Source organism: Dermacentor silvarum, chromosome 2, assembly GCF_013339745.2.
Source record: "Dermacentor silvarum isolate Dsil-2018 chromosome 2, BIME_Dsil_1.4, whole genome shotgun sequence".
Classification (NCBI taxonomy): domain Eukaryota; kingdom Metazoa; phylum Arthropoda; class Arachnida; order Ixodida; family Ixodidae; genus Dermacentor; species Dermacentor silvarum.
In genome coordinates, this window is record NC_051155.1 from 176338782 (window position 1) to 176358064 (window position 19283).

Consider the following 19283-nt stretch of genomic DNA (forward strand, 5'->3'; position numbering starts at 1 on the left):
GTAAATGTCTGGCGTTCGCACATGGCCCATGCGCTAATAAAGCATGCGCCATTAACAACGAAACAGCCGCAGTAAAGGGCCTCATTGTTACTATGCCTTTGTTTCCACACGTCTGTAGCGAACGGACGTTGCCTTGCCTAGCGAACATTCCATTCATTTCTATTGCAACGACATAGTTGCATCCGGGGCAGCCCGGGACACGCGTTGTTCTAAATACAGCTCGGAACGCGTATACCGTGCGCGGGTTTTATAGCGCGTGCGGAAACTGTGATACATGCATGGCGGAATGGCTAAGTGGACCGAGTCGTATCCGTGCATTGGAATTTTGCCAAGTATTATGAGTTCTCCGCGTTTAGTAGTGCGAACAAACAGACAAGACTTCGAGGAGACGACGGGAGGCGGTATGGATGAGAAAATGTAGAGCTATAAACGCCAACGGAGGCGGATGCTGGGGGCAGTGATTTCCCTGCAGGGCCATTTTCGAAGCGTGGTCACGTAGCATTTTTTCTCCGTGACCCAGTGAGTATATTCTTACTTGCAGTGCTTCGTGCGAGCGCTGATAGTTTGCAGCTGCTGCCGCAGGCTTTAGGGCTCAGTGTGCTCAATCGAGCAATACGTTGCGTAGTGAAAAAAAAAAAAAAAATCCAGAGAGCTCTCTTTTTTCAAGACTCTTGTTAACGCCTGAAGCTGAATTGCCGTGCTTGTTAACATCGAAAAGTAACGTTGACAAATGTTGGAAGAAAATACTCGAAATTATACGTTGGTCGTGTTACTGTGCATTGGTCGGTTTGGCAATGCTCACACCGTCGTCAGAAACTTGACAGTGCCAAATAATTCTGGTGACGTGCAGCTCTTGGGAGATTGATTTAGCGAACATAGGTTCAAAGGCTTAAGCTCATGAAAGTGTGCATTGTTGAGCTATCCTAAGCTTGTTATTATTCCTGAAGAAATATTTCGTAAACAGCTAACAAAGGGAGCTATAGTAACTATGGTGGTTGTTGGAGACTACGTTGGTTGTCGGAGACATTAGACAGTTTTAGAATAGCGCTTGCAACCAAACGTAAACACATTACGCACGTAAAGAAATACCGTCGTCCTCAATGCACATGCTCCGAACGTTATTGGCTTTCTGTGGTTTACGTGCGCTATGATACCGTATGTTATTTGGTGAGTTTAAATAGTGCCTGCTTTATTTTTTAAATAGAGGAAGCGCTGGTTTAACGGATGCTAAGAACTAGCGTTGTCGAACACAGCGGCACCCATGGCTCCCGCTTTACAATTCTCGTGATGGCTACGCCCTCACTCGCGTTGATCGCCAGTAACTAGACAGTTTTAGTATTGCGGAAATGGCACCACGCTAAGCGAAAAAAAAACGAAAAATAGCGGGATCAGACTGCGCATCCTCAGAAAGCTATTTCAGTTTTGCGCGTAGCGTGCGTACGCTATTTTTCGAATATAGCGGAGACGCTAAACTCTCGTAAGTTTTTAGCGTTCCAAACATGGCGGCACCATCGGCTCGAGCGCTTGACATGCAGGCTTGTTTCAAGGATTGGCGTGGATCCACACGGCTAGTTTGGTTGTCGAGCTGATCAGTTTGCTGCTTTGACTACTCGCGGCTAGATGGCGCGGCGAAGTTTAGCGCTTAGCGGCGCATCGTTGTCTTGCGCTATACTAAAACTCTATCGAACAGCGTTCCGCAAAGATTTAGCGTGCGTAACACGCTTACGCTAAGGCAAACATTTTCCGCAATACTAAAACTCTTTACTATTAAGAGCGAAGCTGTTCTTAGTCGAGCGTGCGTCGATGATGACGGCCGTTGGGACGCAGAAGCAGAGCCGGATAGGTCACGGGACTGAACGCTTGTAGGAGAGGATCAGAGCCGCGCGGGAGGAGGGCAGGACACGTAACCAGAAGAGGACGAGAGGTGCGCGGGGGGAGGAAAGGACCAATGAGAGGGTGCGCGCTGGGGGTAGGAGGTGATTGATCACTGTATTCGCTGGCGCTTGGCGGGCCTCACCGGCGCTACTTGCGCGGGGATGGGACGCGTCAGCGTCCACGGGTAACGGTGTTCCTAGCCCGTTGCGGGGGGTGGGACGCGATCTGTCGAAAAGCGAAGATGCGGTCGTTCCTTTGGTCTAAACAAAGACTACCACAGCAAGAAAAAAAATATACAGACGCGACGATCGCAGAAACAGAACGACCACAGCTCCGCTGTTTCGACAGCGGAGCTGCTTAAGCCGGAGGTTAGTCCGAATAGCGTAGACTGAGATGTGGGCCGATCCTGCAGGTAGTGCAGAAAGGGTCCAAGCACAATAGCACATACCCCGGTGAACCAGCGAAGCTCGAGGAGCTCGAGGATGGTCCGTCGAGTGTACGCCACAAAACCTCCGCCTGACGATGACGTCATCACTTCGCATTAGCTTTACCGAGCCATGGCGTCACGGAACCGTGCGGAGTGGTTGCCGCGTCTGCTCCGAGGTGGAGCTCAGCATTGACGTCACCTCGCCGACCCACGGGATATATATCTCCGAGTTGACGCCGCGGTGATGCAAAAGCCTCGCCGTCTCCGCGCCGAGCACAACATCCGGAAAATTGCGCTTCCGAAGAAGAGTGTCACTCCAGAAGAAGAGGAAGCGCGGCGCGAAAGCCGCCGCGCCGCTACTCGAGAGCTAGTGAGACGACTTCGGCCTGATCCTGAGTATCGCGCCGCCGAAGCGGCGGCGAAACGTCAGCTATTTGCAGAAGATCTGGAGTTCATCATCATCAGCCTGTATTTATGTGCACTGCAGGACGAATGCCTCCCTGTGATCTCCAATTACCCCTGTCATGCGATAGCTGATTCCACCTTGCGCCTGCAAATTTCCTAACTTCATCACCCCACCTAGCTTTCTACCATCCTCGACTGCGCTTCCCTTCTCTTGGTATCCATTCTGTAACTCTAATGGTCCACCGGTTATCCATCCTACGCATTACATGGCCTGCCCAGCTTTATTTCTTCCGATTAATGTCAACTAGAATATCGGCAATCACCGTTTGTTCTCTGGTCCACGACGATGAAAAAATAGAACAGTTTTATGAAGATGTTGAATTAGCAATGAGAAAGGTGCAAACTCAGTATACTTTACTCATGGAAGACTTCAATGCAAAGTGGGGAAAAAGCAGGCTGGTGAGTAAGCAATTGGCCACTACGGCATCGGTTCTAGGAACACTAGAGAAGAGATGTTGGTAGAATTCGCGGAAAGGAATAGGCTCCGAATAATGAATACCTCCTTCAGGAAGCACAGCAACAGGAAGTGGACCTGGAAAAGCCCTAATGGAGAAACTGGGAGTGAAATAGATTTCGTACTCTCTGCCGATCCCAGCATAGTGCAGGATGTAGAAGTGTTAGGTAGGGTAAAGTGCAGCGACCATAGGTTAGGGAGGTCTAGGATGTCTCTCAATTTGAAGAGACAAAGAATAAAACTAGTCAAGAAGAACAGGCCAACCTAGACGCAGTAAGGGTAAAAACAGACCAATTCAGGCTAGTGCTCGCAAACAAATATGCAGCTTTAGAACAGGAAGATCAAGACAACATAGAGGTAATGAATGAAACCATAAGTAGGCTGATCTCAGAAGTAGCAATTGAAGTGGGAGGTAAAGCACCAAGGCAACCAGTAGGTAATTAAGCTCTCCCACGCAACAAAAGACCTGATAAAGAAACGGAAAAACATAAAAGTATCAAACTCGAGAGATCAGATAGAATTCGCTGAACTGTCGAAACTGATCAACAAGAAGAAAGTAAGGGTTATCCGAAATTATAACGTGGAAAAGAACGAGGAAGCAGTAAAATATGGACGCAGCATGAACTCAGTCAGAAGAAAACTTGGCATAGGACAAGGCAAAATGTATTCACTGAAAGATAAGCAGGGTAATATCATCGGCAATTTCGATGACGTAGTAAAAGCAGCGGTAGGGTTCTATACTGACCTGTACAGTGCCCAGAGCAGCCAAACTACTTTCATTCGAAGTAGAGATGAACAGGATAGGGAGGGTCCTTCTATAACTAGCGATGAAGTTAGAAGGGCCTTGAAAGACATAATCAGGGGAAATCATCTGGAGAAGATGGAATAACAGTCGATTTAATCAAGGATGGAGGAGATATCATACTTGAAAAGCTTGCTGCCCTTTATACGCAATGCCTCACGACTTCAAGTGTACCAAAAAGCTGGAAGAACGCCAACATCATACTCATCCGTCAGAAGGGAGACGTTAAAGAATTGAAGAAATATAGACCCATTAGCTTGCTTTCAGTATTGTGTAAAATATTCACGAAGATAATTTCCAATAGAATCAGGGCATCACTTGACATAAGCCAACCACGAGAACAGGCTGGCGTCTGGAAGGGATATTCTATGATGGATCATATCCATGTCATAAATCAGGTAATAGAGAAATCTGCGGAGTAGAATCAACCTCTCTATATGGCTTTTATAGATTATGAAAAAGCATTTGATTCAGCAGAGTTACCACCAGTCATAGAGGCATTACGTAACCAAGGAGTACAGGATGCATACGTGAATATATTGACAAATATCTAAGGATTGCACAACAACCTTGGTTCTCCACAAGAAAAGTAGAAAGTTACCTATCAAGAAAGGGGTCAGGCAAGGAGACACAATCTCTCCAATGCTATTCACTGCATGCTTAGAAGAAGTATTCAAGCTCTTAGACTGGGAAGGCTTAGTAGTGAGAGAGAGAGAGAGAGAGAATAAACTTTCATTTAGCTACCTACCTGCTGTAGGTAGCTCCTCCGCTCTGCAGGGGTGGTCCCCTCAGTCCAGGAGTCCAGCGGCCTTAGCTGCCCTTATCGCTCGATTGACCAGGTTGAGCTGGTCCGTCGAGTCGGAGCTGGACAGCGCTGCCTCCCATTGCCGTGTGGTGGGGTGTGTGATGGGTGTTAGCTGTGATGTGTTTGCTCAAGCCCATACCATGTGGTAAAGTGTTGCACATTGATCACAGTGTGGACATTTATAGGAATACAACTCAGGCTGTATGGCGTGGTAAAGACTCAAATGTGGATATGTGTTTGTTTGGAGTTTTCGCCATATTACGGCTTCCTCTCGCATCAGAGCATTATGAGGTGGGGGTAGTGTTCTTCGTGAAAGGCGATAGTGTTGTAGGATGTGAGTGTAGGTTAATGGTGTGAGTTCTGGTTGGAACTGCTCGGCGCGGTCATCTCGCGGCTCCCGGTGGGCATGCGCTCGGGCGTAGGCGTGTTGTGAGCCGCATTGCGTACTCGGCACCATATTTAAATTTAAGGAACGCGGAAGTGGAGGTACTCAACCGGCTGATAGTGACAATGACATTGTTGCTTAGGAGCAACAATGGAGACGAATAACAGAAAATGATTGAGAACCTTAAGCGAGAAAGTGTGAGTGGGGTTGAAGATTGATATGCAGAAGACAAAGATAATGTTCAAAAGCCCGCAAGGAAACTAGAATTCAGGATCGCCAGTCAGCCTCTAGAGTCTGTAAAGGAGTACGTTTATCTAGGTGAATTACTGACAGAGCACCCTGATTGTGAGAAAGAAATTTGCAGAAGAATAAAATTGGGTTGGAGTGCATACGGCAGGCATTACCAAATCTTGATTGGGAGCTTACCACTGTCGTTCAAAAGAAAAGTATAAAATCATTGCATTCTACCGGTGCTAACATATGCGGCAGAAACTTGGAGTTTAACAAATAAGCTCGAGTACAAGTTAAGGACAGCACAAAGAGCGATGGAACGAAAAATGTTAGGCCTAACGTTAAGAGAAGGGAAGAGAGCGGTGTGGATCTGGAGTTACGAGCCCGCAAAACCGAGCAAAAGCATTTGAACGTCTAAAAGCGTTCAGATACTTTAAAGAGCGAGTGTTCATTGCTTCTTGGGCTTGCTATGATTCCGGGGTGATCTTATGCAAGACATGGCCGCGTGTCAAAGCATAACCTCGCAAAAACTTGGCCGAACCGAGATAAAGCTAGCTGGAGACGCCAGCTTCCCTGATTGCTCAGTCTTCGCACCACTAGTGTGAAGCTGTCCCAAATGTTTTTTTTTTTTTTTTTTTTTTTTGAAATGAGGTTTCACCTTATCTAAATTCATCGGACACGTTAGTTATGAACGCATACCGCGTCCGATTTCTGAAATCGTTCGGTGATTCCGGTGTCTGTAAGCCTAACGAGACGCATGCGCACATAGCAACAACAGCATGGTTGCTAATGGATTGTCTTAGATTGTATGCGTTTGGCACGAGGCGCCGGCCGTTCGTTAACGTCTTCCTTAGGTTAGCGCACCGTAACGTACCGCAAGTGTATGTAAGGAGACAGGCTATTCTAAATCTGTCTGCTATAAATATGATGCTTTATGAACTATATAGAAACCACTCCTATAAAAGGGGTCCGCAATTTCCTAGTTCTGCGAAACATTGAACGTGATAGCTAGGTCGAGCTGAATCTCCTCAAACTGCGTTTTAAGAACACGCGGGAGCGACATGCTGGCGGCAATACAGTACGCGAAGCAACATTTTCTGCTGCGCAGCGGGAGAAGCGCCCTGGCTGCAATTAAGCGCTTCACAACACTGGGGTGATGAGAAGCGCCGCCTTCAGCGTTGCAGGCGTCACCTCTCGGAGGTGCAATAGATGGGAGTGAAGTTAGTAGCTGGAAATGGCCCTGTTCTTTCAGCTATAGGACCACTGGATGCACCGCGTTGGGTGGTAAGCACACAGATGCTCAGTAGTAACGCTACTGTGCATGTGTGCATGTGTGCATGTGTGTGTGTGTGTGCGTGCGTGTGTGTGTGTGTGTGTGTGCGTGCGTGTGTGTGTGTGTGTGTGTGTGTGTGTGTGTGTGTGTGTGCGTGCGTGCGTGCGTGCGTGCGTGCGTGCGTGTGTGTGTGTGTGTGTGTGTGTGTGTGTGTGTGCGTGCCTGCGTGCGTGCGTGCGTGCGTGCGTGCGTGCGTGTGTGTGTGTGTGTGTGTGTGTGTGTGTGTGTGTGTGTGTGTGTGTGTGTGTGTGTGTGTGTGTGTGTGTGTGTGTGTGTGTGTGTGTGTGTGTGTGTGTGTGTGTGTGTGTGTGTGTGTGTGTGTGTGTGTGTGTGTGTGTGTGTGTGCGTGTGTGTGTGTGTGTGTGTGTGTGTGTGTGCGTGCGTGCGTGCGTGCATGCGTGTGGGTGTCTGTGTGTGTTTGTGACGGCGGTGGCGCCAATGGGCCTCGAACGCCCTTATTGTTGCTATCGCAATAAGCTTAAAGTGAAAGCCCACTGTCCAGGGCTTCGTTGTAGCTGCATATTGCTGCAGAAACCATCGAACAGCACTCTCATGGTAAGCGAATAGTGCACCACATTGTGCACCACTATGTGTACCACTAAGCGAATATGTGCAGCACAGAAATTGAATGGACATTGTTGCAATAATTTCGAAGTATACAGCTGACGTTGATAGTGGTGTTTGACCAAGCTTGGCCAAGACGGCAACGGAATAACGACAGCTTGATGACGGCGTGACGAAGGCGTGACGAAGACGTGTCGAAGGTGGGATCACAACGGAATGACGACAGCGTGGCGACGATTGCATGACAATGGCTGCTCACTTGGGGGGGGGGGGGGAGAGAGAGTTTTCCGTAAGTGTTCACCTAGTGGACATGTACATTTCATCTGCTTCTGCACGACAAAATGGACTGTCGCGGAATGTGCCCCTAGAGTGCATGAACGTGGCCACAGTGCACGAAAGCGCGAAGGCTATATCATGTGCTCCTCCCTTCATTACCTCACAACCCTTGTATATGAACACGCTCTGAAATTTGCTGGTAAAATATTATTCGGTGTTCTGCTCAAGCAAATTTGGGACTACTGCCTGATGAATTAGCTTGTAGAGCCTTACAATTGTGTGGCAGTTTACTTCTAATAGGTGTGGCCCGCAGGCTTAGGAAAAGGACGACTAAACAGGCTGAAGTCTAGGGGGCTCCGGGCACTAAAGTTTAAGGGACGGACAACCTCTCAGAACATGAATTGAGATAACCCCGCTGATAGAAAGATCGTCTATCGTATTGGCTAGAACGGGCCCTGCTTTGCTCGTTAAACGCCGATTTATATTTTTAATTCTTCACTAAAATTGTGAAGAATTATCTTTGGCGCCCCACACGGCAAAAACATGAACATACTTATGAGGTCTATCACGTGTCACTCTACTAGTGTACGTGGTTCCTGGCCTTATTATTATTATTATTGAAATGCAGTAACGTATTTTCTATTATAAGTTTTTTATAACTTGCAATGTGCAGATAAGCCTACGTTTCTAGTGAACAGAAAAGTGGCGCTGCCTTCGCCTTCGTTTTCAATGAGTTATATAGCTTGGCTAGTCTATCGACATGATAACGACGCCAGGGGCCAGTCAGCTATGCGTAGACATTTACTGGTAAAAAAAAAAAAATACGCGGTTCAACTATAAGAAAGGTCTGTACAACAACGCAAATTTATTGTACCATTCTATTTACCTTTAAACGTGGTTGGAAAGGTGACAATATAGGTGGTTAACCGCAGTTTCACTCCCTCCAGTGAAAGCAGGACGATGGGCGGCCTTCACAATTTGCGAGGTGGGCTACCGCGGCATCGCTATCACTTCTCAGCGTTGCTGGAGGAGGGGCTCGGAATGTTTTAGAGGCTGATTAGATCGAAACATTCTGCTTCCAAAATATCCACGCGCCTTTGGAAATAACCGCTGCAGGTGTAAACACTACCGAGGGTGAGCTTTACGTGGCGCCATATAAAAAACTGGGCCCAATATAATCGGTTGTCAGTCCCTTTAAAGTTCGTGAATGTCCGGCAAGCCTCTGCGTCAGATGCCTGTGTCCCAACCTGGGAAAGAGAGCGTTCCCGGTCCGCCCACTTTCCAAGACAGGTCCCAATGAGGTGACGGACATCCACCTGGTCCACCGAGGCAGAAGACAGTGTGCATGCTTGATGGTTCCGGCTGCGGTCCCCTCTACCGGTGGCGAGTACCGCGGGAGTAACAGCGCTCCCGGTCAACGCCTTCTAGAGAGCACAAGGCCGGTGCCCTTCGATCCATGACGTCATGCAACCTTGCCCGACGTCCGTAGAAAAAAAATTAAATTATGGGGTTTTACGTGCCAAAACCACGATCTGATTATGAGTCACGCCGTAGTGGGGGACTCCGGAAATTTTGACCACCTGAGGTTCTTTAACGTGCACCTAAATCTAAGTACACGAGTGTTATCGCATATCACCCCCATCGAGAGGCGACCGCCGTGGCCGGGATTCGATCCCGCAACCTCGTGCTAAGCAGCCCAACACCATAGCCACTGAGCAAACACGGCGGGTGACTGTAGAAACTAATGGGGATGCTCCCGAGTAAGCTGTGGTGATTTCGACGTCACCGCTGTCGTCACGCCGGGCTTGGTTATGAAAGTTGCGGTCCAAGGTGCATGGCGGCATAAAAGCAGAGTGCACAGGCCTGCTATCTAGGAAGAGTTGACCCAGTCGGAATGCGCCGGAGTAGTACTTCTTTTAGCCGGGACAAACCAGGAAGAATCTGGACGGCGCACGGGACAATGGGGACTCGCGTGCGTGCCCGGATTCTAGTCTTTACAGCCAAAAGTGTTTTCGAGGAGGTCCACAGGAAGAGCATGGCTTTGCAAATTAGCAGACTGGGCTGCCTACTTAGCCGCCTCATTTGCAGCTGTGTTGGCTGGCACAGAGTCATGATCCTGCATCAACTTGAATAAGTGTACGGATTAAATTGTTTCGCAAGGCGTAATCTTCTGAACGATGTTGATGTGTTTTGTCGGGCAACGTTACCGGATGGCCTGGGTCAAATCGGTGTAGATGTAGGCATAAGATAGTTTCCCCTTCGGAGGCTGCTAGGAGGGCTTCATAATTGGCTTGCAGATCTAACAGCCTGATATTGAGAGCCATGTAAAGTGAGAACAGGAGCTGTGCCGAACACGTCTTCCTTTTTTACAGCGAAGCTGTTAAGGGCTCACCTTTCGATCGTCGCGTCCGGCGATATAAAAAAAAAATGTCCCAGTTTCGCCCAAAAGGCGAAGCATGAATTGCGATAGAAAATTAGCAGAGAGCTATTCGGAGAAGGGATAGTAGTTTAGCGGCTGCATAAAGTTGGACACATTCACTTACTAACTGAATTAACAAGCGTGGTGTCAGCGCGCACAAGCACACATGAATAGATCACACTCTATGACCGCAGACAACCACTGTCAAAACACTGGCAGCAAGCAGAGCCGCCGGAGCGAGCGACGGTTCGTGCGGTCTATCGCTTCACCGGAAACTGAGCGGTCGAATGCACAGCGCACACAAAGGTCAAAGCCGTGTAGAGATCACTTGCAAGATATGGCGCGCGCGACAACACCGGCAGCCCGTATACCGGCGCAAACATAATAAAGAACCAAGCGCAAAGCGCAAAGTACATAACGCATTTGTTGGCAGAGTAGAAGCCGCCCCCCCCCCCCTCCTTCCTTCTCCTGCCCTGCCGTCCCGTTTTGCTCCTTTCGCGTGGGAGATTGCGTCGCCAGTTCCCCTTGCGCCTGGTTGCCAGATACTCATTTGGTGCCGCAGCAAAGCGTCACCCCCCTCCCTCTCTCCCATACCACCACGGCCTTTCGCGCCACGGAAGTCGCGTTTGCTTTCCGCCGTGCGTTCACTCTCCGTGATAGCGCGCGCGCTTTTACTCTACTCGCACATAGGGCGCGCGGCGACGATATTATCGCCCTTGGACTTTATACGGAACCTCACGCCGACGGCGATGGCGACGACGACGCCGACGGCAGAAATCTGCTTGAAGTGTCCATATAATTACTATCGCAATAAACACTCTCATTGGCCGTATGCTGTATGTTGCCAGTGAAAGCGCGCAAGGACGAGGAACGCTCACTTTCACGGGGAGCGAACGCACTGGCGGAGAGCAAACGCGACTTCGCAGTGGAAGGGGAGTGGTGGGTGAGGAGGGCATCGACACAAGCTCAACACCCCCTAGTCTAGGGGGTGTTGGGGCATAGAATTCGTTCCAAGTGGATCCGCCTTACAAACTCCATGGCCACAATTTGTAAATTGCAATACGGGCAAATATAGGAGGCTATGGTTGGGGACTCTATACTGTGCGTGTGTGTGCCCGCTCTCCCACTGCGGCGCATGCGCGCAGCCCTGCCGCCCTCTGCCGCCGACTCTCTCTGGGCTCTCGCCCGCCTCTCCCCAAACAGTATCGACAACGGCGTTTAGCCGTTCATCACGTAGCCAGCGTTTTGACAGTGGTTGTGTGCTGTCACACAAACAACGCGCAGAACTTTTTTCGACGGCGGCGGCGGCGTTTTGCCCGCGTTTGCACCAAACGCGCGCGGCGTTGGTGACGTGTTTATGAAGAACGTGCCAACCTTTGCCATACACCCTATGAAGGTGTACCGTAGCGACCATAAGACAATTAGTGACTGTGGTCACTAAATAAATGAAAACCACCGGATCATATATATTTCTCATTCTTTAATAGTTCAAATAACCAATTACATCCTCACATCTTAATAGTCATAATTCGAAATACATAATGCCCACCATAGTACAGCTGCGCTGGTCATCCATCTCCACCAAAGTAGAAGGGCTGGCAGTTTTAGGGGCGAAGCTCCTTAGGGCGTGGGTCTGTCCTTCCTCCGATGTAGTATGTATCCACCTGTAGTTATATGAAGTGTTCACTAGATGGCGTAAGTGTCGATCTTTCTATATATAAGTGTATATAATGTCACTAGATGGCACTAGTTTTTCGTATAGTTGATGAGAAAACCTATACAATGTAGTGCGACGGGTTTCCGCTAGGGGTGTTTTAATAAAAGGTGCTCGCTCTTGGTCTTGGTCGTGTTTACTTGATCATATACTGGGCGAATTACTGCGAATATTCACGGTTTACCGATGATCCCTCCGGAACTTCGCCCCATCATCATCATTCACCTCGTGGATATGCTGTGATTTTTTTCCTTACTTTTAAATGTGAAGCATTTCTTGGCGAACATTTGCTACTTTGACCGTGTCACAAAAGAGCGCGTAATTCAAGCGCGCGCCGAGTGTCGCGCAAGCCAGCGAAAGAATACGCCGGTCCCGCGGCAACTTCAACAGAGGGGGAGAGCGCATACGCCTCAAACAACAACGCTAACAACGGCGCCGAAACGTCTGGAACTTGGAAGAGACTCGACGGAGCGACGTTAACCGGAGAGAGAGGGAGCACACGCGCGCGCCGAGACACCTTCTCACCCGGCGAGTCGACAGACATAACTACAGCGTGAGCGCGCGCGCCAACAGCATGAGTCATCACCCCCCCCTCGAGAAGGTTCCGAAAGCAGCGGTCGAAGGTCCGAGAAAAGAGTAGAAGCTTCCCAAGCTTTGGACATGCTACGAGATCACGACACCGATAGGAAAGTTCGAGAACGCCTGTGGAAGCTATATAACCGCCGTGCAAGAATCGGATGCGGGAATCCAGGAGTCCAGTGAGGAATTCAGGAGTTGAGTCCGCACCGTGAAGTGATGTAACGTGAAGACCAAGCGTCTGCGGAAAAAGGGGATTCCCCGGCAAGCTAGTCGACGAGTTCATCGAGCGTCTGCATTTCCGGAAGAAGTTCCTTCTTCGAGATTTGCCCCCAAGTTACGCCGAGATCGTCTGACTCCAAGACCAACCAGCACGGTGAATACGATTGGACACTTAGTGTTCCTATTTATTTTGTACTTTACGTGTTGGACTCTTAGTGCTTGTCGTGATTTATTTTCTTGTGTCTAATACCCATCTGATTTGTATTGTGTTGTGTCTAGCCTAAGTGTGCAAGTGTGTGTGTAACTGCCCTGTGTGAAGAATATATTTTGTTGTGTTTTGACAACTCTGGGCTCTGACTCGGTCTTTGGACAGCAACCGGCGTTCGCTGGCGCACCAGAGGGCCCACTCTTAATTGTCCTTGCTTTCGTGGGATTATTTTCGGAAGCTGATAAGTCGGCTTTGGAATTTAGTCCGGCGTCTGCGCCTCGTTCACCGGGGTCTGTGACAGACCGTATCTATCTATCTAGCCGCCTACGACTTTGTGCTCTCATGGTCATTTCGTTAACTTGGTATGCTCCAGCACACTGCTTCGCATAACATCGATTGCCACGGGGTGTGGGATCTGCCGGTTTTTTAAAGACGATAGTCTTTCTTGGGGAACTTAAACGCTGAAAATTTGGTCTGTCTGTCTGTCAACCGATTCAGCCACCCGGCCAAAGTTGGACCACTTGCTTACCGCCCACACTACTTAAACTGGTACGGCTGTTCATACTTGTGAACGTTATCGATCAAAAAGTAAATATTACGCATATCTGAGGCGCGACATCACTAGGTAAGTATTAGGAGGTGTGTTCCTTTAATAGAAAATAGATAGATACGTAACTCTAAAGACCCTAGTTTCTTAAGCTGCGCGGAAAATGCCATGCTATGCGCGCCGACGAACGACGTCTGCCACGAAGGGAGGGAACCCTCTGCACAAGCTCGTGTCACCGGAGACGGGAAGGCGTCTACTTCGGCGCACCAGTAGTACATGCGCACAGCCATTGACCCTTCCACGCAATAAAATACATTCATGTCTCACAAATGGTTCTTCTTTGCAAACTATCATGCTATACAGTATACCACACGCGACCGAAACATTGCTGACATATCGTGGAGGTACGAACACATGGCATGCCAGCAGTGATAATGCGGTAAAATGAAATCTGTTCAAACAAACCTCCATTGCATTTATCATGCCAGGACGTAAATGGTACGAGAACAGCATCACGGGTGGCCGCGGATCAGACCAGCACTCATGTAGTACGGCCGGCAGAAGACTATCGTCTTTCGATGACATTTGCAGCGAAGCACGCAGATACGCGGCCGTTTTTTCTCCCTCTTTCCCGTGTTCTCCTTGCGTTTAGAAATAAACCGTTCGCAAATGAAATGAGAGAAATAGATATAAGCAAGTACAATTCTGGAACAGCGCTGCCCTAGGAAGAAAGTGTCGAAGTCAATGAAATACAGAAAAATGCTCAAAACATTCCTTCGATACTTTCTGTTATATCGAATGCCCTTCAGAAGGAAAATAAACATATACTGCTGAAAGGAACATTTTTACAAGAGGAAGGCTTACCAGAAGAGACTGTAACATTACTTTATTGCTTCTTGGACACGCCTTTCTTTACTATATTAACCTTCTTGTTTATAAAATTCAAATTGTCTGAACTCGCGCACAAGAATGCTCATTCCTCAAACTTTCAACGATTCCCCCCGTTTGTCCTGTACCATTGTACTTATTTTTCACATCGTCTTGTTTTAGCCACGAACAAACCACACACAGCACTCTGTGACCCAGTTTCCAAAAGGGAGTTTTCTTTCTGCGGGAAACGTTTTGTGCGCTCTAGCATTTTTCTCACCACTAAGAATGAAGCTGCACTCAAGTTTTCTTCACGTTGTGGGACAAGTGAGGGTTGGTCACGGGCACCTGATCGAGCGCAGCATCCGTAGTTCAGTAGATGCATCGCTGATCCAACACTGTTGGAGGCAAGAATGTGCGATTAGGTGCATTAACCATGGCTGGTTGCTTATTCAAAATTTCTCCATGTCCTATTGAAAATATTAAGTAAGATTTCCCTGTATTCGATTACGCTCAAACCAAACACGAAGGTTGCTAGAATTCTCTGCAGTGAAGATCGATCACACAGATGCCAGAGAGAGGCTATGCGTTTCAGTGAAAAGTTCACTTCTCGTTGTATATGTTGGTATATAAGAACGCCGGTCGGAGATGTACGCGGCAACTGTGGCAAAGAATGACGCAAGGTGAAAACATAAAAGAAAAGAAACAGGAAATAAGACAGAATTCTGTTTATTCTCGTGCAGTGGGTGGTGCTCCGTCTATTACACAATCTGCACATACAAGAAGGAGCCTGTCACATTAGTTTGTATTTCACTAAGACCAGCTCATGCTGAAGCCTTAAATAATGCTTGTGCGTAGAGGATATTACAGAAATTAAGGTACCTTTCTTGATCGTTTTTTAGCTCCGAAATATGGAAACATTGGCCACAGAAAGGGCAAGCTACCACAACGTCGTAGCTAAAAAAATAGCAAGAAAAAAAAACATTAGGCATTGAGGTAGCAAAACTCTGTCAAAACAGTAATATAACAAAATATAGAACACTAACCAAGCAAGTCCATGGATCACGGAGAAAAGATAGAGAAAAAAAAAGAGAGTTATGAGCAGAAGAATACAACACAAAGGAAAACTAGAAATGCACGCAAACTACTTATCTCAGAGAATTGGTCAAATCACGCGCCGGCAAGAAAATTCCGTAGAGACTTGAGAGCCGATACCAGTTTACTTGGGGCACAGCCACATTACATCTTGCACAGAGAAATGACGCCCATTTAAGTCGTTTAAACGACTTGGAAGAATATATCCCTGCTTGTCGTGTTAAGATGTCGAATATTCATGGTGTTCCGAAAATCGCCGCTTATTTCGAGTTACCCTTAAAGCTAGAAAATCAATCTATGCACTTGCATAAATAAGGCGAAGATGACTTTCCCCTACAACTGAAACGAAGGCAGTTTGTATATATGTATATATACAGGGTGTCCCGGCTATCACGCAGCACGACTTAAAAAATGAGGAACGGCGTTACGCGAAGCCAACCTAGTGCGTATTATTTCCAGTACAATGGAGTAGCCGCCAGTAATTTTTTCGTTACTGAGATTTCATTAATGAACTGTAAATAATTATGTAACTCGAGAAGTACTGTCCTAATTATCAAAGTGTCAATGAGAAAGTTGTAGAGCAAGATGAAAAACTCCCGATACAGCTTTCTGTTGCTCAGTACGGGCTACATAAATGTGTTTTTCCGAGTGTGAAAGAAGCCCGTGAATACACGCAGAATTGCCGCACGACTGGCCGCTCGAGGCACTTTGACGAGAGAAAAACCTGAAACTGCAGAAGTGGCTAAAAAGATCTTAGTCACTAGACTTCAATTTAGCTTTCGCAATATATAAGCAGAAAAAAATTGATCACGTTGATTCTGTCCTTCCTGCAAGTTTTCTTGCAAGAAATGGGTTTAAGAAAACAAGCGGACACAAAGAGAGAGAGAGAGAGAGAGAAATAGAGGAAGTTCATTGAACAAAACGACGTCATTGCGCGGCGTTGAACCAGAAAAGACAGAAACTTCTCTATGCAGCAGGAACGCGGAGTGGTGTATGAAAAGCCACGGAGAGTACTGCGTGCCTAAAGGAAGAAAGCGCACCGAGGTTTCAAAGAGATCGAGAGGGCGAGTTCCTGAAATTCTTGAACTGAATGCTCCTTGCTAACTGCGTGATCTACGTTCCGGCTCACTTTCTTCAGCAACACAGAACGCGTGCTTGCCGGAGGCGCGGCAGATGGTTTCCATTGAGAGCGCATTCTTCTCCACACTAGCGTTCTTTGTTTTTTCTCTATCCTAATATTCGTACTGTTCTCATACGCGCAACCAAACGAATGGTCTAGCACCGAATATGCAGCGGTATTAAATTTTACGCCTTTGTTATTGGTGGTTCTTCCAAAGCACCGTGAGGGAGTTGGGTGCCGGGCTGAAATGAGGATAAAAGGTTTACTCCCCCCCCCCCCCCCTTAATAAAAGTAAGTAATGGTGGAGCTCAAAGAAAGAAAAAGTCACTAGAGGCACAGATAAGCTCCACAGAGAGATGGTGAGAATATGCGACAAAGATGAAACTACGTCGACTCGTCACGCTTCACGTATCTAAAGATCTTTTTTTATAACACGCTTAGGCGTGCGCACAGTACTGCGAAAACATAAGTGTATGGTATACAATTTGAAAGATGGGAACACCAAGCATCGCTGCGCTTATGTGCCAATGTCGGCATCGCCTGGAGCTTTGAGGTGAGCACGTCGAGGCTAGAGCTCAATGAACATATTGAAACATTGGGCTGTTGTGAACTATTCGTTTCGTGCTTGTGGGAGTCTGCAAGTGTTGTTCTTTATTTTGCAAAGCTGCTACAAGTGTAGGTTTGGGCAGACAACGATACGTCAATTTTATCCACACAACAGAGGTCAAACGAAGATAGAGTGACTATATAATTCCTTTAAGAAATTGCTGCATGCGAGGAGCAATTATGAGCCTCTGGCTCATCAGTATACGTTCAGAGACTCCCCACGTGATCTCACAAATTAGGCACTCTGATATACCTAGCAAATTTGAGATACCTCTAGTGGCCACCTGACCTCCTGTTAGCTATTTGAAAAAGACGACGCTTGAAATCAAATAAAATCATTTTTCCCCTAGTTACACAAATAATTGGAAAGTGTTGAAGAAAAATCCGCAATGAACGGTTTGATGAATTCTCAACCTCCTTGCAACAGTTTTGGCAACGTCAAAGAGCAAGAAACCATAGAGGAACGTGGAAAATAACCAGGATCGACAGGTGTATTAACTACAGAGGAACGCCTTACTAAATAAACATTTGAGCCTAATCCGACATCCATAGCCGAGCTATAGTGATGTCGACGGCAGAACGTACGAGTCCTATTCGTTCAGGAAAGGTTGTTTTTGAACAATTGCAGGCGTTCGAATAGCTATGCTAGCCCTCTCACGCATTGTATACACTCTCAGTCGCGTCCGTCAACAGTAAATACTATTTCCGCGTGCAATCGGCTTGTAGCTTTACTCGCGGACAATTTTCTGCGTTACCTCACCTAGTCCAGTGTACCTTGACAGCGCTCTTGGATCATCTTGGTCTTTTGGGCCAGATGCTGAATCAGCGTAGCTTCCTAGTACGATGGTTTCGCATTTGCCTAAACGCGGGAGAGAAAAAGAGAACAATAAGTTAAATTTAACAATTAGTTTTGTATTTCGTCTGATATCGCTGTTGTAAATAACATTTTACGGTTTCTCTTACGCAGATGAAACTAACGCGGACGAAGGGACAGTTTTCAGAAGCGCTCTTGCTTGCGTGTGCTTTGTGTCCGTAGCTGTTACTTGATTGCCGAAGAGAGTTGGCCGCGAGCATAGCATGCACCATATGTGCACTGTTCGCAGCGGCATTCAATCATTATCAAAAATAAAGCGCAGGCAATAAATTAGGCCACGCTCGATTGCGAGCACCATTGGAAGCGGCTCAAATACATGCTGCATGCAGTCTACCCCTACGACTGTTATAAAATTCCAGACTCGAATAACTCTTAATAAATTGCAGCCTCTGGTAAATAATAATAAATTTCAGACTCATGTAATTTCATGGCCGTGCAAATTTCAATAATTCTGGACATTATTTTCATGTGCTAGGTCGATTTAACAATACAAGTATTGTCTATTCAACTGTTCAAAGTGCACGTGGCGCTGTATTCATTACGCTTTTCATGAAACAAATAATCGTTTGTTCTACCCCAAGTATACCTGCTCCGATATATTTTTTATGTTGTTTCGTGCCGTGTGTGAACGAAAACTAAACAAATGATAACCAGCGCGATTGGCCATCTACGAGATCATACCATCGGTTTTGCAGTAAAATCAACGAGGTTGATGTGAAGACATGCGACCGCTTTCAACATTGTTCTCCCCCTTTCAGTTTCTATAGCGATTCTACACTGTGTGAATAATTATTCGAGGACACTTTCGCGCAAGAAGCTGCATAAGTCTTTCTGTAGCTTCAGGTGTTTTAGTTGCTCGCTTCCAAAGATGTTATATAAAGCTTCTGGAATAGCATTCCCTGCAGCCGCCTACGGGAGTGACTGATGTCACGGTGGCCATATTGCTAGAGGCAAAAGAGGGTGCATCCCCAGCATAGACTGCTACGGAGCATGCGCAAGATTCGAATGCATTTGTAGTTTCGCTATCAAAACTTGAGAAGAAAGACCTTTAAAATGTATATCAGTTGAAAATTGCATGTTGTTGCTGAAAAAAAAAAGATTTCTGCATCCAGCTCTTGCCACAGGCTTCGAGAAAAGCAAACGGCAGGACGCTTCCCCCAATCGCACTTCTTCGCTGTGCCAAATTACGAACGGTCTCTCGTGTGATGTGACTCCTTAATTTTCGCCACTGATTACCCGCTGGTTGGCGAGAAACATTTTAATACACCCTTAAACGCCGAATACAGTTTCCACCAGCAACCTCAGAATATACGGTATGACCACCGGCTTCATTTATTAGTTTGTTGGATCTCTCTTGAGTGCTGTTACATGGCTGTGGATGAGAGGAGAAATTGCACTTCGTATTTTTTATTTGCTCC